We start from the raw sequence: 23,859 nt of genomic DNA, 5'->3' as shown, positions 1-23,859 counted from the left end.
TAGAAAAGTTTGCTTGCACTTTATTACTGACTACATATAACTGACTACATTTTTACTAGTAAAATCTGTTTTTTGGTATAATCCCCCTTGCATTATTGAACATTATATTCAATGGTATAGACAGTAGTCTAATGCGGTACTGCCACTGGAAATCCATTTTCTCTTTTTTTCTCATATTGATGCTGTGAATGCAGGTATTCTTTGGATATCTAACATAGTCTCTCAGTGCTTGCTATGGCCCACCTTTCTTTGATAATGCACTTACATGATAAGAATATTAAAAATTTTTTCAAAAAGAATAAAAAAATCTTTTAATCGTATTACAAAAACTACAATAAATGCCAGGTCCTAATTTAAACTCTGTGTGAAATGAAAATGTAGTATGTTTTTTTTTTGCTAGTGCACATTGTTATTCTTTAGGTGAACAATTAAACTGAGGTAATCAACTAAAACAAAGTTTGTTTTGGTAATCTTCAAGAACTCTGTTGATTTCAGTTCGACCAATTCAGCCACAGTATTCTTAACCACGCCCCTCATACCATAAGGTTGCTATGAGGGAATGATGCGCAAAAAGAAAACCCCGCCTTCTACTTAATATTTCGTTTCAGTGGGCTATATGCATGAAAGTGTTTTCTAGCCACCAATACACTTCCAGTGAAAGGTATATGTGACTCTTTTCATTTCCATAAGACTCCTTTTACAGCAATTTAATCAAAATACTATCAGATAAATAGACTTAAGCATTCATTTAGTTGTTCAAGCATAAAACGTGCATGTGCATTTAGCCCATTAAAAGTACATCATCATACTGAAATAAGTGAAATAAAACTTCCAGTTCATGCTGATTTTACCTCGATTTTCTGCTCTCTTTTAAGAGTGCCACTCCAGCATAGACAGTGTATGCGTTCACAGGATTTATGCAATCAATTCCAGTTCTAATTCCAAACTATGTCAGAGTGCCAAACTTTAAAAGAGTGATCTGGATGCAGACCTGGTGCAGTGCAATCTGAGCTGCATACAATGCTTTTTAGTGAGCTCACCTGACGTCACTAGCTCCATTGATTGCATTGTGTCTGACATTGCATCATTGAGACATGCAGTCCTAGCTTGCACCATAAAAACTGCATCCAGATGCAACTGAACTTTAACACATTAATTAGTCAAAACAAAAAAAATCCATTTGAGGATATGACTTTACAAGATCATATGGCCACCAAAGAAAGACAATGTGTTTATTAAAACTTATTAAAGAATGTGTGTTATAAATGGGTCATTGTCCTGTTTTAGGAGATATTTATTTTATGAGATTCATTTTATATTTTGTATTGATACCTCTATGAATTTAACTTTTTAATTTAAAGGAATGGATTTGAAATGGATAGACTGACCAGCCAAGTTTCAGGCTAGAACAGTGGCTAAGGGGTTAGCATGGTGGCCAAATAAAAAATAATAATAATAATTTTAACTCAATTTACTTCATTAGGTTGAATATACTTAAAGCTCTGTCTTAGATAAAACTAACTACCCATGGATAAAGTTACATGTATTGTGATCTAACACCATATTGTCACAACCCAATACTGTATATAATACAATTCAATACAATGCAATACAAGTGACAGTAGGGCTGGACGATACTGAAGAAAAAAAAAATTATATCACAATGTAATGTTTCATATCATTCAATATCAATAATTATTGATTTTGTTTCATTTGAGGAATATTAGATTAATATATTAGGATGTTAGATTTTTTCTTGATTTAACTATTTTATTTTAATTTGCTAACATTACTAAGGCAAACAGTTTTAATGGTCGAAAACAAACCAAAATATCTGGTCCCTTAAGTGTATTAATAAAATAATCATAATTGCTAAGAGTCACTCTTAATTAATAAAATGTTACTAAAAAGTAAACTAAAAATGTTAATAAAAAGTGTGTGCTATATGGTAAAGTGTAAACACTGAACAATCAAAGCAAACTTTAAGGTGTGAATAATAATGATACAGTAAACCTCAAACTCTGTTAACAAAACAATTTATAATCATCAAATCTGAGCTTTCAAGTAAAGGAACTAACCACCATTATTCAATTACATACTGCAACATTACAAATAGTGAAGTTGAATGATATTACCCTCTATGCTAAAAAAACTTTCAGGAAGGGGCCTAGTGGCTCTGATGCACAGGAAAAGAAACCAAAAAGCCACTCTGGTGACATCATTAAATGCTTTTTTATTTACAATCTTCTCACTGCTGCTATACACTCATTTTCGCTTGTGTTATTCTGACCTAAGATTGCGAAATCCAACCGGAGACCTTTCACATGTTGCATCTAAAAGCATGTGAAAAGCGTGAGCACGTGGATTCAGTTTCCTTTACCATTTTCACATGTCATTTTGACATTGGGTTTGCGCTCATGCTTCTCTGGCATCTCATAAATTGCCAACCATCAACCTTTTTCTCAGAGGATGACAAACGAACAAACAATTGCTGCTGTTCCAACACTAGTTTGTATGAAAAATAATGAAAAAAGCACTGCAGTGTTTGAGTGCTCTGTGTTTGTCTGAGTGTGCTGAAATTATTATTATCATAATGTGTATATGCATACAAAGTGAGAAGCAGATTGGTTAGTTCTGCTTACATGAATCACGGTGTGCCCGTGGCATTCAGAAAAGTTGAGTGGTTTTCAACTAGGTGCGCCTAGAAAATTTAAGCATGTCACATGTGCACTGCTTGCGTCGCGCACAGCCATGCTCCTCGATTGAAAAAAAAACCCTAAGCTTATTAGCATTTCTTACAAGGCGCGTGCTCAGCAGGCACATTTTAATCAAACTGTAGCGCTTTATATCAAATTTTTTTATCGTTATTGACACAGATTTTCGGTTTGTAAATACAGTGCATTAGTGTATTAACCATGTTTACATTTTTATATTTGTTTATTCAAGTTTTGCAGTATTTCCAGCTTGAATGCTGCTGTTTTTCTATTTTTGCTTTTGATTTGAGCTTCTAATAGTTATTAACAGCATAAAGGAATAATATAAATAGCTATATTATACCAGTATAAAGTGTTAGTAGCAGGTGTTGAAAAAGACTAGAAGTGGCACATGTAAAGGGTTGATAGCTGGCTAGGGTTTGCAGAAATGGTCATGACAGAAGTTGATGAACCTCAGGATGGGGTTCCCAAGGTGGAGGTGGAGGAAAAGAATAGAAAATAAGGATATTTCCTCTCTGAAGGAAATAATGCATAACCGCTCCTGGTCCAAGCATACAGATTGATCCAGTTAGTGAACACCAGGGCATCTGGCCCGCATACAGAAGATGGAAGTGAGCTGAGTGTATTTTGATAACAGCGAGAGCTGGTGCTGCAGGTTTGAAATGTGTCTCTGTCTCTCTGTCTTTCTGAGAATTTGTGTGAGTTTGGTGTTTGTAGGTGTGAGGAGTCGCCAGTAGCACACAATGGCACACACTGATGAGTTCTGCCTGTAATTTCCTGCCTCCTAAATTGCGTGTGTGTGTGTCTCTTTGTGTGCGTGTCTGTGCGTGTGTGTCAAGTGTGTGTGTGTGCGTGTGTGTGTGTGTGTGTGTTTGCGTGTGTTTGTGTGTGGCTGAAATTACCCTCTTCTCTCTAATGAGGGACTCAAAATGATGAAACAATGAACCTGGACACAGAGGAACAATAATTACTGAAACAGATCAACAGGTGCAACTTAGCAGCTGAACAGACATTACAGGTATATCTGGTACAGTTATGCCATGTGTATTTAAGAAAATTAGTGTGTGTTTGTAAACATAATGAAATGCTCAGTTAACAAGAGCCTGTAATATTGACTGAAGTTAAAATATAACTTGTTTGTAGTATTTAAATGTTTTAATCGTTCAGCAGTCAAAGGACACCTCAGTAAAGCAGGCTAGATGGAAAAGTGCTGTTTACTGATGTTTTGTCGTTTAATTAAATAAAAATCTAAAGTATTGATGCTGTAAAAGGTTCCTTATGAAAAATATTGACATCAATCTTTTGGCGAAAGATTTCTGTGGCTGAACAACACTTCCATGCATATAAGCCATTCATAAATCAACACAATCTCAGCTTTGCGTTACTAAAGGCTTTTAAAGTTTTAAAACCATAGTGTCATCCTTTCTCCAGCGTTCTATGCACTTCTGCCTCATTATTTTATCTATCTATCTATCTATCTATCTATCTATCTATCTATCTATCTATCTATCTATCTATCTATCTATCTATCTATCTATCTATCTATCTATCTATCTATCTATCTATCTATCTATCTATCTATCTATACTTTTTCATACTGTTTTAATTTATCTATCTATCTATCTATCTATCTATCTATCTATCTATCTATCTATCTATCTATCTATCTATCTATCTATCTATCTATCTATCTATCTATCTATCTATCTATCTATCTATCTATCTATCTATCTATACTTTTTCATACTGTTTTAATTTATCTATCTATCTATCTATCTATCTATCTATCTATCTATCTATCTATCTATCTATCTATCTATCTATCTATCTATCTATCTATCTATCTATCTATCTATCTATCTATCTATCTATCTATCTGTCTATCTGTCTGTCTGTCTGTCTGTCTGTCTGTCTGTCTGTCTGTCTGTCTGTCTAAAAAATTAATAGGACACATTGTCTTTTGTTTTCTTTTTGAAGCTTACAGCATTTGTCATTTTTGCTGTGGTTTGGGCTGCTCACAAAACACATTTACAGTTCAGATGGGACATATTATCTTTGTCGATTTTACACACGTATATTACACATACACTTTGACTCACACTCTTGGGGCCATAACCACAATGTCATTATTTAGGGCTTGTATGCACAGTAAGGAAAAACACCCTAAAGCAGCATGCTGAACTTTCCTCACATAATTCTCACATTGATTTTGAAGTGCTGGCTATGAAGGCCAGTCAGTATGTGTTTTTATATGTGTGAAGACATACAAATCTCATACCTGTGAACATATGAGCCCACGAACCCCCAGGCTATCAGATAATCAATTTTAATGGAGCTTTAGATTGTTTTGACAGTTTGGATCAATACTGTTGTCATAATCCCTGTATTCCTATGCAGTGTCCTAATAAACGTTGATTTGTGTGCTGACAAGTCAAATATTTGTCTGCTCTGGTTCCTTTACAATTTGATTCTGAACTTTTTTTTTTACATTTCTTTTTTTTAATGTAAGATTTAGCCTTGAGTCTTCTTTCTTTCTTTCTTACTTTTTACCAAGAACTGAACTAAAGACATGAAAGCATGTCTCTGTTTAAGTACATCTCACTGTTATCCATTTATTACATTTGCCAAGTCTCTTCTTTGTGTTTCTGATTGAAATTCTCAGAAAAATAAGAATGAATATCATATAAAGTGGTATTTAACTTTCTTTGTCATTAAGGTTTACAAAAATAATTGCAGGTCTGTTTAATGGCATTAGTTTGTGGAAAACTGCTCTGTGCCTATTTAATTTCATAACTGCTGACTTCTACATCACATTATCATATTAATTAAATTATATTGTATAAGTTTATTCTCTGCATTGATTGAATTAATTCAGTAGTTCAGCCTAAAACATTCTTCAGCCTAAAACATTCCTCAATTAACGAGGAAACATTAAGAGTGCAATTAAACAGGCCATCAAACAATACAGGATGAATTTTATGTCAAAATTGTGTGTAAATGTGACAACATGGCATAAGTAGATCCCTCTCTATTTACCTCACAGATTTGATACAAAATATAATTCAGTGAAAGCAATGATAACATTTTTTTTTCTTTTTTTCTCTGTGGCACTACCTACTCATAAATACTCATTAAAGCCATATGCCATAAGCCTTCAGCTCTACACTTTTAAAAGCTTGAGAGAAGCATTTGTTGATTGGAGGATGATTAATTAAACCTCATCTGTGAGTGGGTTTTTCCAGAGGCTGAGTTGTGATATCTCATAAAAATAAAATACGGTGATGCATTACTTGCAAAATGGCAAACAGCTTTGTTGCCTCTTCAGGCATTTATGGGTATTTTGTGAAAAATGAACAGCAGCTAATGTTACATCCGTAATCTCTGGCTGCTTTAATTTAAATTTGTGGGTATTAATAATGTCTGCGCACATGTTTTTTGTGCATTAGCAACCATTTTGATTTGTACAGCATCAACACTGACAGCCATTAACCTATATTTTATAATGTTATTCTTTAGAGACACACACTCAGTGGCCACTTTATTAGGTACAGCATATTGTATTGAGTTGGACCTGCGTTTGCCTTCACAACTGCTTTAATCCTGGCATAGATCTAACAGGGTACTTGAAATATTCCTTAGAGATTTTGGTTCATATTGACATGATGGCTTCACACAGTTGGTGCATATTTGTCAGCTGCACACCCATGAGGCGAATCTCCCATTCAACCACATCCAAAGGTGCCCTATTGGATTGAGTTTTGGTGTCTGTGGAGGCCATTTAAGTACAGTGCTGCTGTAGCCGATCTGCCTCAAGGTTGGATGTGTTGCGAGTTCAGAGATGCTCTTCTGAATACCTCGGCTGTAAAGAGTGGTCATGAGTTCATTCATTACCACATCAACAAGGCATTTGTGCCCACAGAACTGCCGCTCACTGGATATTTTCTCTTTTTCAGACCATTCTCTGTAAACCCTAGAGATGGTTGTGTGTGAAAATTCCAGTAGATCAGCAGTTTCTGAAATACTCAGACCACCTCATCTGGCACAAATAACCATGACATGTTCAAAGTCACTTAAATCACCCATTGTAATGTTCAGTTTGAACAGCAGCAGATCGTCTAGACCATGTCTACATGTCTAAATGCGTTTAGTTGCTGCCATGTGATTAGTTGATTAGAAATTTGCATTAATGATCACTTGGTCAGGTGTACCTAATAAAGCAGCCAGTGAGCGTAGTACTGTACAATAATTACAAATGCTCCTGAAGTAGCTACAGAATTTTGAGGTCTAATTTAATTTACAGCTTTCTCGATTGTTAAAACAATTGTTAAACCAAAACAATTTTAAACACAATCTCAAAACTATAAACCAACTTAAAGAAACCCCAAACCAACATTCTCGTCAAAAACATATTCTCTTCTCTTCAAACTGATGCACAAACCTGACAAATACACAGACTACTGCACTGCCCAGAAAACACCATTGGGATCAATTCAAAACACTCTTACTGAAATCTCTTGCTGGTGGTCTGGAGTCAGTGAAGGCACAATAAATAGGCAAGCGTTTATAATTTTTTAATTAAATAGCTATAATACATATACACTTTCCAAAAATAAAAAATAAAAAAGTAATTATTGTAAAGTATTCGTGTGAACTTAGTATCTAACAAAAGACAATATTTTCAGGACACTGAAACTCACATCCAGCTGAACTTATTAACCAGTTTCCCTCACGGCCCTTAGAGAACAATTTTATGGAGATATATGCAAATTACATATGTGAGAATACATGACAATATAATATAGTTCATATTGGGATTTCACATATACTGGTCAAAGTAGGCTTTAAATTACTGAAAGCAACAAAATTAATTCTTATAACAAAAGCTAAAATTTACAATGTAATTTTGACAGCACTTCAAGATTAAATGTAATTCTGTTAAATGTATTTAATAATCTGATGTTTTATTCTAACACCACGGAACTTTTCAATATTCTATAACCTAAAAGGATTCGGGAACATTTGTATATCTCTAAAGTCATTTAAATGTAAAGAGGATTGCATTTATGTTGCTGTCAGTACCTTGATGTTGTATGTTTCATTGTGTGTTCAAACACAAAGCATGTGTACGTGTGTATTACGATCACACTTTCTGACTGAATACCTACGAATACTAATAAGCTCTTCTGCTCGAACATGAATTTTGATGAATTCTTTTTTGAGAATTGTCTTGTTCCAGACCAGAAAGCCACATGTGGCTCAAATAAGTGGCTGACAGAAGTGATTGTAATGTGGTAGCTGGGGTGATTATAATTAGCCTTCATCACGCCTCATCTCTCTCGTTGTTGGACGTCAGGTCACCTGTAATGTTACACAAAAGCGATTGATGCTTGATTTGCTTCCTCTTCATCAGACACCTCCAATAACTGGCATACCAGCAGCCCAGCGATCAGGTCAACCGAGCAACGGGGCAGACAGCTGGTCATGCAAGTGCTTTTCTGCACGCTTTTCTGTGATGAGAGAATAATAGTGGACTTCTGTCTGATCTGGATTAGCACTTATTATAAGATGTTCTGTCTCTCGCCTGCGCTTTCATTCCAGTCCATTTTCTTCTCAGAAGTAATCACAGAGTGACCAATTTGAGGTCTTTGCATATAGTCCGCGTTAGAGATGTGCCTATCAGAATCATTTTGTCAATTTCTTTTTTTTTTTTCTTTCTGTCTGTCTTGTCTTTATTCTCTCTATAGCATAAAGGAATTTCATAACACTGTTGGGTCCTGTTTTAGAGCGCTAAATATAATGGACATGCAAATTGGGGCAGGATTCTGTACTCACCCAGAATGAAGGGTGTATCGTGTAAACACAGGGCTTGTGTAATTGATCATATTTCAGGGCCTCAGACTATCATTTGTTAGCACTGGGACCAGTGTCAGTAAGTTCTGCAGATGGTGGCACCAACACCTGATTCTGTATTGCTGCAGGTATTGTGAAATTGCAATTTTGGTCTTTTAAAAATGCACATTTGACAACAGCTTGAGTTGTGAAGAGCAGGTGTGTGCAATTCAGGTGTAATTTTATTTTTATTCGCTAAAAAATGGCTCTTTTGAAAAAAATGTGAAACCCTTATACACATTTATAGACCACTGTAACCTCAAGGCAACCAGCTTAATTACCACAGGTAGGCTAACTTTTTGCTTTCTATGTCAATATGAAAAAAGAGTAACCATGTACTAACTAACATTTAATACTATGTCACTGCATTGTAATCCAATTCTTTCTGAATGGTTGTTTTTAATTTTAAAGTGTTCTTAGTGTAACTATTCATTTACATACTGATTAAAATCAATTAAATACATGTACTTTGGTTTAGAATCTGGGTTAGGTATAGGGGTAGTTGCATGTGGTTATGCATAAAAAATTGTTACTATATAGGGTTGGTACTAATGATTATTTTAATAGCAATTACATTTTTTGATGAATCGGATAAAAAAAAATAAAAGATTTTTTAATTTTATGTTTTTGCTTGCTTCAGTGCTTCACTTACACATTTTTTATGTTACAGCCTTATTCCAAAACGGATTCAGTTCATTTATTTTCCTCAAAATTCTACGCATAATAGCCCATAATGACAATGTGAAAAAAGATTTCTTGAAATTGTTGCTAATTTATTAAAAATCAAAAACCTGAAAAATCACATGAACTTGAGTATTCACAGCCTTTGCTCAGTACTTTGTTGATGCACCTTTGGCAGCAATTACAACCTCAAGTCTTTTTGAATATGATGCCACAAGCTTGGCAAAACTGTCTTTGAGGAATTTTTGCCCATTCATCTTTGCAGTAACTCTCAAGCTCTATCAGGTTGGATGGTAATTGATGATGTGCAACCATTTTCAAATCTCTCCAGAGATGTTCAATAGGATTTAGATCTGGATTTTTGCTGGACCACTCAAGGACATTCACTTAGTTGTTGTGATGCCACTCCATTGATATTTTGGCTTTGTGCTTTGGGTCATTTTCCTGCTGGAAGATGAACCGTCGCCCCAGTCTGAGGTCAAGTGCTCTCTGAAACAGGTTTTCATTCAGGATGTCTCTGTACATTGCATTCATCTTTCCCTCTATCCAAACTAGTCTTTCAGTTCCTGCTGCTGAAAAACATCCCCACAGCATGATGCTGCCACCACCATGCTTTACTGTAGGGATGGTATTTGCATGGTGATGTGTGCTGCCTGGTTTTCTCCAAACGTAACGCGTGGCATTCACTCTAAAGAGTTCAATTTTAGTCTCATCAGAACACAGAATTTTGTTTCTAATAGTTTGGGAGTCATTAACATGCCTTTTGGTAAATTCCAGGCGAGGAGTGGCTTCCGTCTGGCCACTCTAACATACAGTCCTTCTGTAAGGTTCTCCTTTCTCCACAGAAAACGCTTGAGCTCAGACAAAGTGACCATCGGGTTATTGATTACCTCCCTGACTAAGGTTCCTCTCCCCCAATCACTCAGCTTAGATGGCCGGCCAGCTCTAGGAAGAGCCTGGTGGTTCCAAGCATCTTTCACTTGCGGATGATGGAGGCCACTGTGCTCATTGGAACTTTTAGAGCAGCAAAAAATTTTCTGTAACCTTCCACAGCCTTGTGCCTTGTAACAATCCTGTCTTGGAGATCTACAGACAATTCCTTTGTCTTCATGATTGGTTTGTGCTTCAACATGTCCTTTCAACCCTGGGACCTTTTATAGACAGGTGTATGCCTTTTCAAATCATGCCCAATTAACTTTTTCAAAATTTTTCAAATTGTGTCCAATCAAATTTACCACAGGTGCACTCCAATTAAGCTGCTGAAACATCTCTAGAATGATCAGTGGAAACATAATGTACTAGGATGTGAATACTTATGTACATCTGATTTTTCTTTTTTTTTTTTTTAAGAAATTTGCAACAATTTAAAAAAATATATATTTTTTCACATGGTTATTGTGGGGTATTGTGTGTAGAATTGAGGAAATAAATAAACCTAATCCATTTTGGAATAAGGCTGTAACATAAAAAAATGTGGAAAAGGTGAAGCGCTATGAACACTGTACTTTTCGGATGCACTGTATATATACAGTATACTATAAATATTTATTTTTACTATATAAAACTTTAAATTAGGGTATTATCTATAAAACCATACTATAAAAATTTAATAGCTATCGAGCTTAATAATGTTTAGTTTTAAAACTTTAATGAAAAACAAAGTTTGTGTGTTGAACAGCAAAACTTCTCTAAATGTCCTAAATATAAATAACCAAAAAGCAAAACTAGTGTTGTACTCCTATTATTTTCACATTATAAAAATTAATACATAAGCTTTCTGATAATGGGATATTAGGCATCAGAATATCAAAACTAATAAATAAACAAAAAACATTTTGAATTTCTTTTGGAAACGGAGGTAGAAATCAGAAGAATATGTAATCTTTCACTGCTCAGTTCACAAATGTAACATTATTAGCATTAGCTGAAAACCACAGCATTGAATAAATAAAAAATAAATAAATAAAATAAAAACTGCCTCTGTTGTTTGCTGATTTTAAATATGCCTTCTTACTTTAATTGCACTGTTTTTATTTTATTTATTTTTATTTATACTTTATAACTGTACCATTTTGTCACAATGAAGATAACTGTGGTTAGCTACTTCTACGCCACAAAATCTTTGTCTTGCAAAATGTAGCATGCAGGTTACCATTTTCTTAGAGGCATCTAATGTAAAAAAAAATTATTGTGTCTTGGTAGGACTTTAGGGGCACATGCTTTTTTCTGCTGCCATTTCTGTATCCTCCATTGAATGCTTGACTGTTTATCTTGTTGCGCTGTTCAGTCACATGAGCAGCCCAACTTATCAGCGTTCTCTGACATTAAGTGTCATTATTGATAATTATTGATTACATGTTGCAGCCCTATTACTATATAAAGAATATGGGACATGTAACAATGACACCTTAAAATAAAGTGCTATGAAAAATATATGTGTAATAATCATTTAAAGCAAGACAAAGTAGCAGACCCACATAGTTTAAATGTCTATTTGTTAATACATAGAATGAAACGCATTTAATAACTGAAATACGTCCCTACATAGTATGTTAAAAACAGTATGTGTACCGAGTAGTAGAATTCATAGAATTTGAAAACATGTGAGATGTATCTGGATGACCTACTACTTCCGGTAAGATTGTGAAGTGCGCTTCAGATGTATGCTTTGCTATACCATGATGTCACATGAGAGAATTTGTGAATGAAGTTGAAGCGACGCAACTGACACAGGCACATCACGTTATCATGACAAATAGCATATGTAGTACATTCAAATTCCATCCATACTTTTCACATTCATATTATTCATTCATACTAGAATGTACTTTTCTAACAGTTGTGTTGTAAATAAAAATTTAAATGTATACCTACTGAGTAGTAGGTGATTTCAGACAAAGCTATTTTTAGGCTTTTATACACAGGGTAAACAAAAATCACTGACAATCAAAAGAAGTTATAAGGAACAGAGATGATGACAAGGGAACAGGGGTAACCAAGGAAAAGAATATATTAATAAATGTAATACAGAATTATTACAATATATAAAACAGTTCATAATGAATTTTCCACTGTCTCTGCCACTGATTCCTGTTAGGTTTACCACAGTAGAATCATGGTAAAAGTTGGTGATTTACAGAAAAAAAAAAAATAAAAAAAATTCCATTGTTGTTGCACAACATTCTAGCTGTTTTCCTCGTCAGTGAGGTTTATAACAGAGCTGTTTTATTAGGTTCCTTCCTATCAGAGAGCTCTACTCTCTGAAATTTGTACACTTCTCCCTGAATTTCACAGCACTGTTTAATGGTCATGTAAATTACTGGACTGGCAAACACATTTGTCTTTGCTTAAACCTCCCTTGGTGACTTTTTCTTTGAAACAGATGAATGTAAATCCAACGTACTGTACATCTCAGTGTTGTTTCATTCTGCTTTTGGCTCATTCAGCAATGTAACTCATTTGCTACAGCATGTCATTGTTTATTAGTTTGGCAGATCTGTAGTGGCACAAGTGTGATCTGTAAAAAAAAATGTAGTCACACTTGCTGGAAAAAAAGAACAGAAAAAATTTGACCATCTAGTTACATCCTGGTTCTCTGTCAGTTTATAGGATTTACCGTAAAAATAAAAAAAATAAAAATAAGTTACTTTGTAAATATGAACAAATCTAATGAATCAACCTTGGATTTTATAAGAAACCCAACTTGCTAATTTAACAAAACATGTCATTGGTTTGAAGATATTCGACACATCCATAGGACGCCAAATGACCCAAAATGTTACTTTTATCCTAATGTTTTTAGAGTGTAGAATCTACAATCACTGAACCATTTTGTTGCTGATATTCATAACTGTTTTATGGTATGTTTTCTGCCAACTGGTAAATCAATATGTTTTAATTGCATAAATTTGCATTGGGTGGCACCACTCAGACCAAAACATACATTCAGACTCCACACATGCATTTTTAAACAAGAATGACTACTGTAGCATTGCTTTTCGAGTATGTGAACTTAGTTTCCTAAAACTCTGCAAACATGTTATAGCTTTATTTATCCGTTATTAGTATCAAAAACATTATGCACAGCACATTTTGGCCATGTATTTGTTGTACGCCACAATCTGAAATCATCTTTCTGCTTCTTTTTGTCAGTGCCGGTGTGCATTTTTTTGTTTGTGCATCCCTACTAAATATTAGTCCATCCAGAATTTTGCAGGGATACTCATTATTGTGGCTTAAAATGACAGAATTTGTGATTTGATTTTCACAAAACTTAAGACATTACCTTCTTCAGGTCATCAAAATCGTCGAGTGAGGAAAATAGTCACACACAAGCTACATTCAGCTAGTCAATGTTTGAGACTTCTGTGTTGTACTTCCTTCACTGTATATCATATTCTCTCTTGATATTGTGGATGCAACTAATACAGTATTCTTCTTTATCTCACATACATTCATAGTAAAATTGTGAATTGGGCTGCCTGCGGTAATTTAACAGAAGATTATTTTGAGACTGCCAGAAATAGCTAGTAGGTGTGCTAGCACTTCTTACAAGAACCATTTTAATTTCAGACCATAATGTGCATGTAATCGGCAGATAGGATGGATATCTTGTGATGTTTTAAATAATTCACTTTCTTTTTTGTGATCCGTCACCTTAGGTAAGTGATCAGTTTTGTTCTTTTGAGCTTTTATGCTGCCTTTCTTTGTGACAAGCTGATGTCTGAAACATCACCAAATTGTCAGGTAAAGTTTTTTTCCTCTCCTTTTCCAACAGCCAGATTGATTTCTTGTTGTTTGAAGATTTTTCATCATTCAACCTGGGGAAGATTTCCAAACACTGGGAAGAAAGAAGTGATGTAACGGGTGGTGTCAAAGTACAAACTCTATCTTTCATTTTGCAATGACCTGCAGGGCTGAAAATCATCAGAGGTTTTCTCTAGCCACTTGTTAATACTTGTCATATCACATACCAACAGTGGGGACACCCACTTTACACTTTTGTGTCATAATAATGATATAAACTCAATATTATATTATAAACATCTACAAATATCGTAAACTTCCTTTCTGCATTGTTGTAATGTACAATATTTAAAATCAAATTGTGCTTAACTGTGAATTGTGCAATTTAAATTAAAATCAACCTGTGCTTATGGGTATCAGTGCTCAGCATATATAAGTACACCCCTCACAAATCTATCTTTTAAATTCATATTTTTATTAGGAAGCTATTCAATATTATATTTGTGCATATACAGTAGGTTAGTCAGTACTGAAGCCAAATCTGGAGCTTATCTAACAAAATAACTTGCATATGTTACATGTTTTTAAATGCAAATTTAAAAAAGAGGAAAAAAATAGATATATAAATAAAAATTTTGTTGAAAGTTTGTAGGTTGTAATTTTATTTGCAAAATTTAGCTTGAATGTAATTGTATTATCTTTCAGTTTCTAAATATGTTTGATGAATAAAATATTATTTTAATAAATATATCTGTTTAATAAATCTGTTTTGTTTAAAAACACCAATATACATTACGTTTACTCTCTGAGAAGTAAATAAAAATAATCTTTTTCAAAATGGGGTGTTCTTAATTATGCTGAGCACTGTTTGTGTGTGGATATTAATGTCAAAGAAAATGCAAGTGATAAGAAACTTCACTGTTCATGTGAGATTTTACTTTAGAGAAAGTATTTAGAGAAAACACACAATTGAGTCTGAATGTTGGGTTTAGTGTGTCAAGTGCTAAATAAGGGCACAGGTTTAAATGAATGACATTTTGATAACAATAATTTTTAATATCTAAATAATTTTAGATATTCATTAAATGTGTATAGTTTTTTTAGTTTCCTTAAATAAATTGTTCAGTGGAGTCCAGAAGTCTAAGAAAGAGCACTAATGATAAAGCCCCTGTTTTGACTTTTTTAATTAAATACATGCTTTTCCATGACAGAATAACATAACATTTCTCTATGTTATCAGCAGAGTAATTTGAGTGTAAAATTGAATGGAAAAGTGAACGCAATTTTCGAAGCACTTGGTATTTGAAGTATTGGCTTTAATTCAAGCTGTTTGCACAAGTTTGTGTAAAAGAAAATCCAGCATGATATGATATGATCCAAAGGGCATCTTGTGCTTCAGCAGAAGCAATAATATCTGTGTGTCTGTCACTTGATTAAGGTTATCAAGCTTATAAATGTGCTCGTTTGATTTATTTTAAGAAAGAAAGGAGTTTTATCTGTTTATACATATGCATTCAAGCTTCAATTTTTACAATGCAGTTTCACAGAATGTTAGATTTTGAACATCTGGATAACATACAGTATGTGATCGGCTCAGTGGTTTTTAGGACTAGCAAATAAACCATCTCACTATTTGCATCACACCTTGTTTAATGCATTAAATGGCATAGACTAGACATTGTAATTTGTGCATATGGAGTTGTAACATATTAGCAACAAAGGACTTTCCCTACAACAGTCTTCTTATAATGCATGAATGATGCATTAGTAATAATTGTTCCAGGCTAGATACAACTTCTTTGTGCAATCTTTGGCAATTCCTGAGAATTAGCAGCCCACTCTCAATGAAACAACATTTACAGCTCATTTCACACTAGATACTAACGTTGACTTCATGAACTCTACAATTGCACATCTCAGAGAGAGAGAGAGAGAAAAAAAAAAACGAGAGTTTGAGTGTAGAGAGAAGAAAGTGGTAAAATAGTGGGATAATGAGGTAGAGAGTGTGTTCAGCTTGAATACATTAGCATGCTAGATCAGGGGAAGTGTCTGCTGAAGTCAATGTGTCCTGTGACTGAGGTCTTGTGCCCTGGCTTTTTTTTCCTTGTAGGGCATAAAAGTGAAGTTGCTGCTGTGGGAACTTTGGACAGATTTGTGTACTTTTCATACCAAGTGATTTTGGAGAGCAGAATATTGTTTTACCTGCTCATTGAAATTCAGACTGGAAAATGTACTTATATTGTTCTCCAGACCTATAATAATATATTAATAATTGTGTGCATGGTACACAGTGTAGTCTGTATATTTCCAGTGTTGGACAATGCCACTTAAAAATGTAGTGAGCTATTAATTCAATTCAATTCAATTCAGCTTTATTTGTATAGCGCTTTTACAATGTAGATTGTGTCAAAGCAGCTTCACATAAATGGTCATAGTAACTGGAACAGTGTGGTTCAGGTTTTAGTGTTTAAGTTCAGTTCACTTCAGTTTAGCTCAGTTCAGTGTGATTTAATCATCACTGAGAGTTCAAACACTGAAGAGCAAATTCATCGATGCATAGCTCTACCAATCCTGAACCATACGAGGCAGTGGCGACAGTGGAGAGGGAAAAAAAACTTCACCTGATGGGAGTGAAGAAAAAAAACCTTGAGAGAACCAGACTCAGTTGGGCACGACCATTTTAATTTCTCCGCTGGCCAAAAGTCTTGTGCAGAGCTTCAGTCGCCGTGGTGAAGGCTGGAAGATGGCCTCAGCGAAGACTCGTCTGTGCCTGGAGCGTCGCTGGAATCAGACTCATGTTTTGTGACATGGGATATATGGTTTTCAAAAGTTAGATTGCTGTCTAATATGACACCTAGATCTTTTATAGTAGAGCTAAAGCTAACTTTGTATCCCTCTAATTGTAAATTGAGTTGCGAGATATGGTAAGGCCATATAATAAGCTATTTCTGCTGTATAAAATACATTACTTTATGGAGGGTCCTTTTAAACGATTTATACAAGCATATGTGTGCATGTCTGTGCTAAAGTAAGGGTAGCGGAAGTCATATTGTGTGTTTTTGAAGTTCTTAAGGAGCTTTATAATGTCTATACTGTTTGCTCAAGAGAAGGACGATTTTCATTGAACGTCACTGTTGTAGTGGCCCCATTCTCTGTGAAAACAGCCATATTGAGGCTTACTGTATTTCTTTATTTGTTTCTCTGGTCTTTTGTGCGAATGTGTATTTCAGAAGAAGACAGCCATGGTTTTGTTGTGACAGTTCTTTTCATTTCTGTCCCACTAAGACTCCAGAGATGTCCTATACCACTCTCCTGGGATATTCATTTTTATCACTGTTTGTTATGCAGATCTTTCAACAGCAGTGTTCATTTCTAGTTACAGCACAAGTGTGCTGTATGAAACCAGCCATTATATGTCTTTCTTCTTCTCTCTTTTTCCTGTTGTTGTCAGTTTCTGTTTCTATCTCACTTTTATTCTTGTCCTCTGTTTCTCCTTTTCAAGTCTCATAATTAAAAAACAAAAACAGACCAACATGATTTGTTAGATAATTACTGTATGTGTAGTTGAATATAGCCATATCTTAATGCTTTTAGATGTCATTCAGTAATATTATAGAAATGATACTTGAGAAATTAGTCATGCTGTCTACCACATTGTCGTTCACATTTATTACATAGATAGGATTGTGTGGGTTGAATTGAGAACAACAAACAAGACTTTTTTATTAGATTAATTCATTTGTGCTTTAATATCTGTGACACAAGCACAGCAAAGTAAAATAAGAAGAGAAAAGGAAAAGAGCTACTGAAGTTTTATTTCTTTTATGCCACGTCTGCACTTACCTCGTCTGAACTACATTATTAGTATCTGCTGCCAACCTTGAATCCTCCCTGAACTCAGATTTGTTCTTGCAGTCTGTGTTCATGTGGTCTCAGCAGTCCTGTTTAATTCTTCCGAATACTCTGCAGTCAAACCCCCTGTTCTGAGGATGAATTGTTTGGAATTAAAAATGAATGTACTATATAAGCAAGGGTCAAACTGCTACAGAAACTCATTCGTCTTTCCTATGATGTCATCAAAAAAGTGCTGCAAGAAGTGACGGTGCAAAAATGATAATGAAGGAAGCTGTGCTGAAATTGAGATGTTATCAGGTTATTCACTCTTTTACACTTTTCTCCCTGTAAAAGTGTTAGGATTGGTAATCATATTTAAATATGGTAGTGGAATCCAGGAATTGCTTTCAAAATGTTGATGATTGACACCATGGTGTAAAAGAAAAGTTCATGCATTAGCATTTTGCATTTAAGCATTTAGCAGACACTTTTATTCAAAGTGTCTGATACCCGTGGCACACACAACTAGGGAGCAGTTGCTAAAGGGATTCGACTTAGCCGTGGTATTCACTCACAACACTTACAATCCTTGCTGGTGCAGTGACTCAAACCTACAACCTTTAGTTCACAAGTTCAATTCTCTACCTTTTAGGTCACTGCCGACCCTAGTAATATCAGATTTTCAATGGTAACTACAGTATATTCAACATTCAAAGTGGATCAGAAAAGTTCCCTAAGACAGGAGTGTCCAAACTAGGTCCTGGAGGGCCGATGTCCTGCAGATTTTAGCTTCAACTTGCCTTAACACACCTGCAAGGATGTTTCTAGAATGCCTAGCTTGATTAGCTAGACCAGGTGTGTCTGATTGTTTTTTATTTTTAATTTTTTTAGTTTATTTTTTTACAGGGTCACTGCACATTAATAAACATTACGGTAAAATGTGCCGTAATTATCCAAGAATGGATATTTTTCATCTGTTGGCCCCTTACAGAATGCTAAAAAGTCACACCTAAAATAGAAGGCCAGCATAATAATATAGAATACACTATCATTTATAAAATACAATACAAAAAGCAAAAAAAAAAACAAACAAAAAAAACATAAACAGATTGATGATGGCAGCAGAAGAGGACAAAAAAGCCAAAGACAAACAGTACAAATAAGTGTCAAGTATACAGTACTAATGCTGTCAATGCTGATTTGTCAATAACCAATTTTAAACATGAAACTTAAAAGAACGAAAAGTGATCTTCAAATTGTTGGTGGGATGGAGTTCCATTTCCTAGCAGCATTAACTGAAAATACGGACTGACTAAATTAACTTTTTTTTGAGAGGAATAATACAATTCCCTCTTTCACCATCTCTAGTAGTTCAGTGAACAGTCATTCTAGCTTTCACAAACTGATTTAGTGGTGAAGTTGGGTTATGTAAGGTCTTAAACATTAAACAAATATGTACATATTTAAAGAAAAAATTCCCAAGCAGGTTGTATTTCTTAAATATTGAACAATGGTGAAATTTAACTGATTTCTTATCAAGGGTTTTTAAGAATTGTTTGTATAATGATTCAAGTTGGAACTGAACTTTGCAGGACACGACTTTGGACATCCCTGGCCTAAGACAAAAATTGATACACATTTTAGTTCTAGGACAACTTTAATCCACAAAATGTTGAATAGTAAACTGGTAGCTAGTTGTTCAGTTTAGTTTTACACACATACTATGGTGAAAATCCATAAATGTGTTTGTCCTTGCTGTTTCCAAGAGGTAATTAATTTTTAAATGCTGTTTTCACTTTCGTAAATTACTAAACTTTGTACACAGAAAAGGATTACAATGAAAGTTCAACCAAACATGAAGATTTGCAGTTAATTTACTCATTCATCCCCCATCCATTATATTGGTCTGCGAACAGAAAGAATAACGCTTATACAGACAAACAAAATGTGGCTCATGGCAAGGCATTTAGGTCTTAGAAAGCAAAATGTTCAGACTATGCATGATGTTGGGCCAAAAAAAAAAAACTGACAAAAAAAAAAAAACCTTATGTGGTGGTTGCCTCCTTAGAAGGAATTCAAATTGTATTATTCTGTTTTTTACCACAGCTATAGAAGTTGCAGGCAGGTCTTGACGACAGTATAGTTCCATCACGATGGCAAATTATTTCAGTTATTTCACAACCTACAACAGTCAAAAAAAGAAAGTTTCTGAATAAGATTAATAAAAATAAATCTGACAAATAATTTAAAATGCAACATCTGATTTTTTTAAAAAAAGTTTAAATTAAGACACAAAAAAACCTAAAATCCTTAAGCATAGTGTTATATATGAAACTGCGCTTAAGACCTGAACTACTTAAACTGTGCATTTATCCAAGATAAATTTGCACAATCTAATATGTTAGCACACCTTAGAATTTACATAATTTATGCAACTGCTAAACATTACTGTAAATTAAATTTTGAATTTTAAGATTAAATCTTTCTTCAAGAAAACAAGGAAATAAGACTTTACATTGATTTTAAAAAGTGCTTTCTTTGCTAAGCTACATGTGTTATATGAGCCAAATAAATTTGAAAATGTTTTTTATTGTGTGCAGTAGGCATGAGATGATATGAAAAAAGCTTGCAAGTTGCCTATGATTTAACTGAAGCAAGCATGTCATGATTAAGGCTGGGACAACAAGTTGACAGTTGGCTGTTGGGCAGTGTCAGGCTGTTGGTCAGTGTCGGTCCAGCTAATTGGTTTGGTGTGTTCCTCATGTCGCCTCTTGTCGGGTTAATGTCAGGTTGAGTTGACCTGATTCGCCATTAAGAAGAGGGTGTTCTGATTGGTTATTCAGCAAAGAATCAGGGCATGAGAACACAAACTGAAGTGACGTACCCAAGTAAACAAATCAAGTCAAAAAAGCACAAAACGATCCCGGCTGTAATTTTGCTACATTTCTAAAATATTTGCAAACTATATTATTAGATAATCAGACATATTCCCCTAAACAAATCCGTCAGTGGTAAGAGACAAGTACTGTGGTAATAGTTCTAAACACTTTGTTTATGTTTCTTCTAGTTTCCCTTTGTGAAATAACAAAACAGACTACTGCCTCCCATAGGTGCAGTAAGACATATCCTTTCACACAGACACAGAACATGCGTTCTTGCTTAAGTCGGCTGCCACCTCTTTGGTGTGTTCACACACAGCTTTTTGGTTCAGATGAAACCAGACATGAGCCGATGTGAGCTGACAACACAAATGGTTTTCATTGGAGCTAGTTGTTTGGCATTGGTTTGTTGTATCTCGTGTACATTCCCATGATTTCTGAATTCCCTTTTGAGTTGCATTTTTAGTATAGCAAGACTATGTATAAAACACTTTTCTAGGGACACAACATTGTCATATGTGTAGAGTATTAAGGGCCCTATCATGTACCCACTGCAATAAGGTGCAAAACGTGTTTGGCTCAATTTGATTTTTTAGACCAGCGCAACCCTAATTTTCACATTTTGCGTCACATTGTTTAAATAGCAAATCCATTTGTGCCACTTTGTGGACTCATGGGTGTACCGGTCTAAAGGAAGTTTGTTGAGGTGCATTGTTGGCATGCTGCTATTGTGAAGAACTGAAATAGACTGAAACCTGGTCTAAAGTCCTGCGCAGAGCACATTAGTTATGTGCTCATGTGTGTCCAAAGCGCTTACACGTTGCTTAATACAAACAGGATGTACAGCAAAACAAAAATATCTTTAAATACGACAAAAAATAAAGGATTAAATTGTTACAAAAATCATTATTATCTATGTAAATATAAAAACCACGACATCCATGCCTTCTTCATGTCGGGGGGGCTTTTGTCAGTTAATTCATGACAATTTGCATTTGTATGTTATTATTAGTAGTCGATTATTTATTATATGCATATTTATATTAGTCCACTTGTCGGGTTTTGGAGATGTACAGTATGCATCACCATAAGGGAAATAAAAACTGGACAGGTGTGTTTGGATATAACTCCGTTTTTGACCACACCTAATTATTATTGTTCATTTATTTGTTTGCTGGAAATTAGAACTGGATTTAAAAAAAGTTTTGAAAAAATCTTTGACTTTACAAACGTAATAAAATTTGTAGGCTAATAAATGTCTTCAGTGGAGTGCATAAAACGCGATTTCCTTATCCACGAAAGTAAAGGAGTAAAATAAAAAGTAAAGAGAAAGTAAAGAGGCTGAATGGAGGAGGCTCTTTCTTTATCCTCTCTGCAGATGGTATATTTTTTAATGTTACTCATTAGTGATCCATTCAGTTTTTCCACTTACAAAGTCCTCCATGTAAACAGCAAATGTGCCGTGGCAAAACGCAACTTACTGGGAATGTGAGATAAGACTAATTGGTTTAATGCACTTTATGCTCAAAACACACCATAGCTCATTAAGAGAATAAGCGCAACCCTGTTAGACCATGCACAAGGGAGCAGAGTATATTTTTCCATCCTTAAAATAGCAAAATTTGAACACACCCTTAAAGCGTTTGGGACATGCACTTTAGATTTTGTGCCTAGATCATTAAAATAGGGGCCAAAATTTAACAGAATGTCATACACGTTGCAACCTCCAAGAAATCCTATCTGATGATCTCTAATTTTGTTTATTTTCATTTTAAATGCTTTGAAGGCATTATAAAAGTGGCAGAATTATATTTCACCCACCCGTTTACCATCTTTAAACTAACTCTTATTTTTCAACTCGACAGGTCTTTTTTTCCTGCTATGACTTTCCTTTGTCCACAGATACATTTTGCAACGGCTTAAACTGTGAAATTCAATTCTCGCCTTTGTAATAAGATGTGCTCCACATTTTCCATTGTGCTCCCTCCTGCAGTTTTGCGCAGTCAGGCAAGCTTGACAGAGTTTTATGTAGGGCAGTGTCTGGACATGGAAGAGCCAAGAGCGTCTTCTTCGGCAAGTCACATCCGGCCATGATGAAGACCCACTTGGGAGGCTTAGCTTGCCTCCAGCTTTAATTTCTGTCAGGGGTAAAAGGTAGTGAACAGGAGAGAGAGAAAACAAAGAAAGTAAGAGCTTGGGGGAGAGAGGACGAAGAAAGACTCAAAGAAAGAGCGATAGCAGAAATACAATGGGTTATCACAGTATGACCATTTGCTCTTTGGTCAATGAGGCAACCTGCTACCCAGGCACTGAAATGCCACAGAAGTCAAGCTGACCTGATGTCCACGATAAGAGCTCCAACTTCAATGGCTCAAACTATGGGGTTTAAACTGAGGGTGGATTGGAACACAGTATGTGAAGCAGGCACTGGTTATTTCAGTATAAAAAGAAAAGAGAAAAAGATTGAAGATTCAGTGCAAGGACTGTAATAATGTTAGTTTAAAAAATCGTTATACATTTAAAATAATAGCCACAACACAACCATGACAATAACAACACAGATAAATAATATATTCGTAATTACTTTTAAAGCAATTTTATTTTCAGCTGATTGATGGTAAAAACATTGAAAGCTATGCAGCTTATATTGACAGATGACAAAACTACAACATACACTTGTAATAAATTTTTAAATAGCTCCATTTTAATACGTATGAAAAATAGTTCCATTGTCAAATTACATATACAATGTATTTATGTAAAAGTAAAACAACATCCATTTTGATTGATACTTTTTAAAAATATCTGACAGAATAAGTGATCATGAAACCTCTTGCTTTAAGACATGTTCGAAATATTCATTCATTCCTTTTCTTTTCGGCTTAGTCCTTTTATTAATCTTGGGGTTTTATGCAGCGGATGCCCTTCCAGCTGCAACCCATCACAGATAAAAACACCAATACACTTCCATTCACATACATACACTAAAGACAATTTTAGCTTACTTAATCCACCAATAGCGCATGTCTTTGGACTTGTTGGGGAAACCGGAGCACCCGAAGGAAACCCACATGAACAATGGGAGAACATGCAAACTCCACACTAAAATGCCAAAT

General features: G+C 34.8%; 1 protein-coding gene and 1 long non-coding RNA gene across 11 annotated transcripts in view; one reads left to right on the top strand and one right to left on the bottom strand.

Annotated features, from left to right (window-relative positions):
* Nucleotides 1-23,859, top strand: part of fibcd1b (fibrinogen C domain containing 1b) — a 279,505-nt gene that overhangs the window by 23,052 nt on the left and 232,594 nt on the right. The gene's annotated exons all lie outside the window — the stretch shown is intronic.
* Nucleotides 10,636-14,609, bottom strand: LOC147844040 (uncharacterized). The gene is made up of 4 exons (XR_015491397.1): nucleotides 12,932-14,609; nucleotides 12,225-12,824; nucleotides 11,598-12,184; nucleotides 10,636-11,529 (listed from the first exon to the last, which is right to left on the bottom strand). It is a non-coding gene; the product is annotated as an uncharacterized LOC147844040 (long non-coding RNA).

The sequence above is a fragment of the Danio rerio genome, chromosome 5, assembly GCF_052040795.2.
Source record: "Danio rerio strain M-AB ecotype USA chromosome 5, GRCz13ab, whole genome shotgun sequence".
Taxonomy (NCBI): domain Eukaryota; kingdom Metazoa; phylum Chordata; class Actinopteri; order Cypriniformes; family Danionidae; genus Danio; species Danio rerio.
The sequence above is the reverse complement of the archived record's forward strand: the minus strand, read 5'-3'. Positions and strand labels throughout refer to the sequence as shown.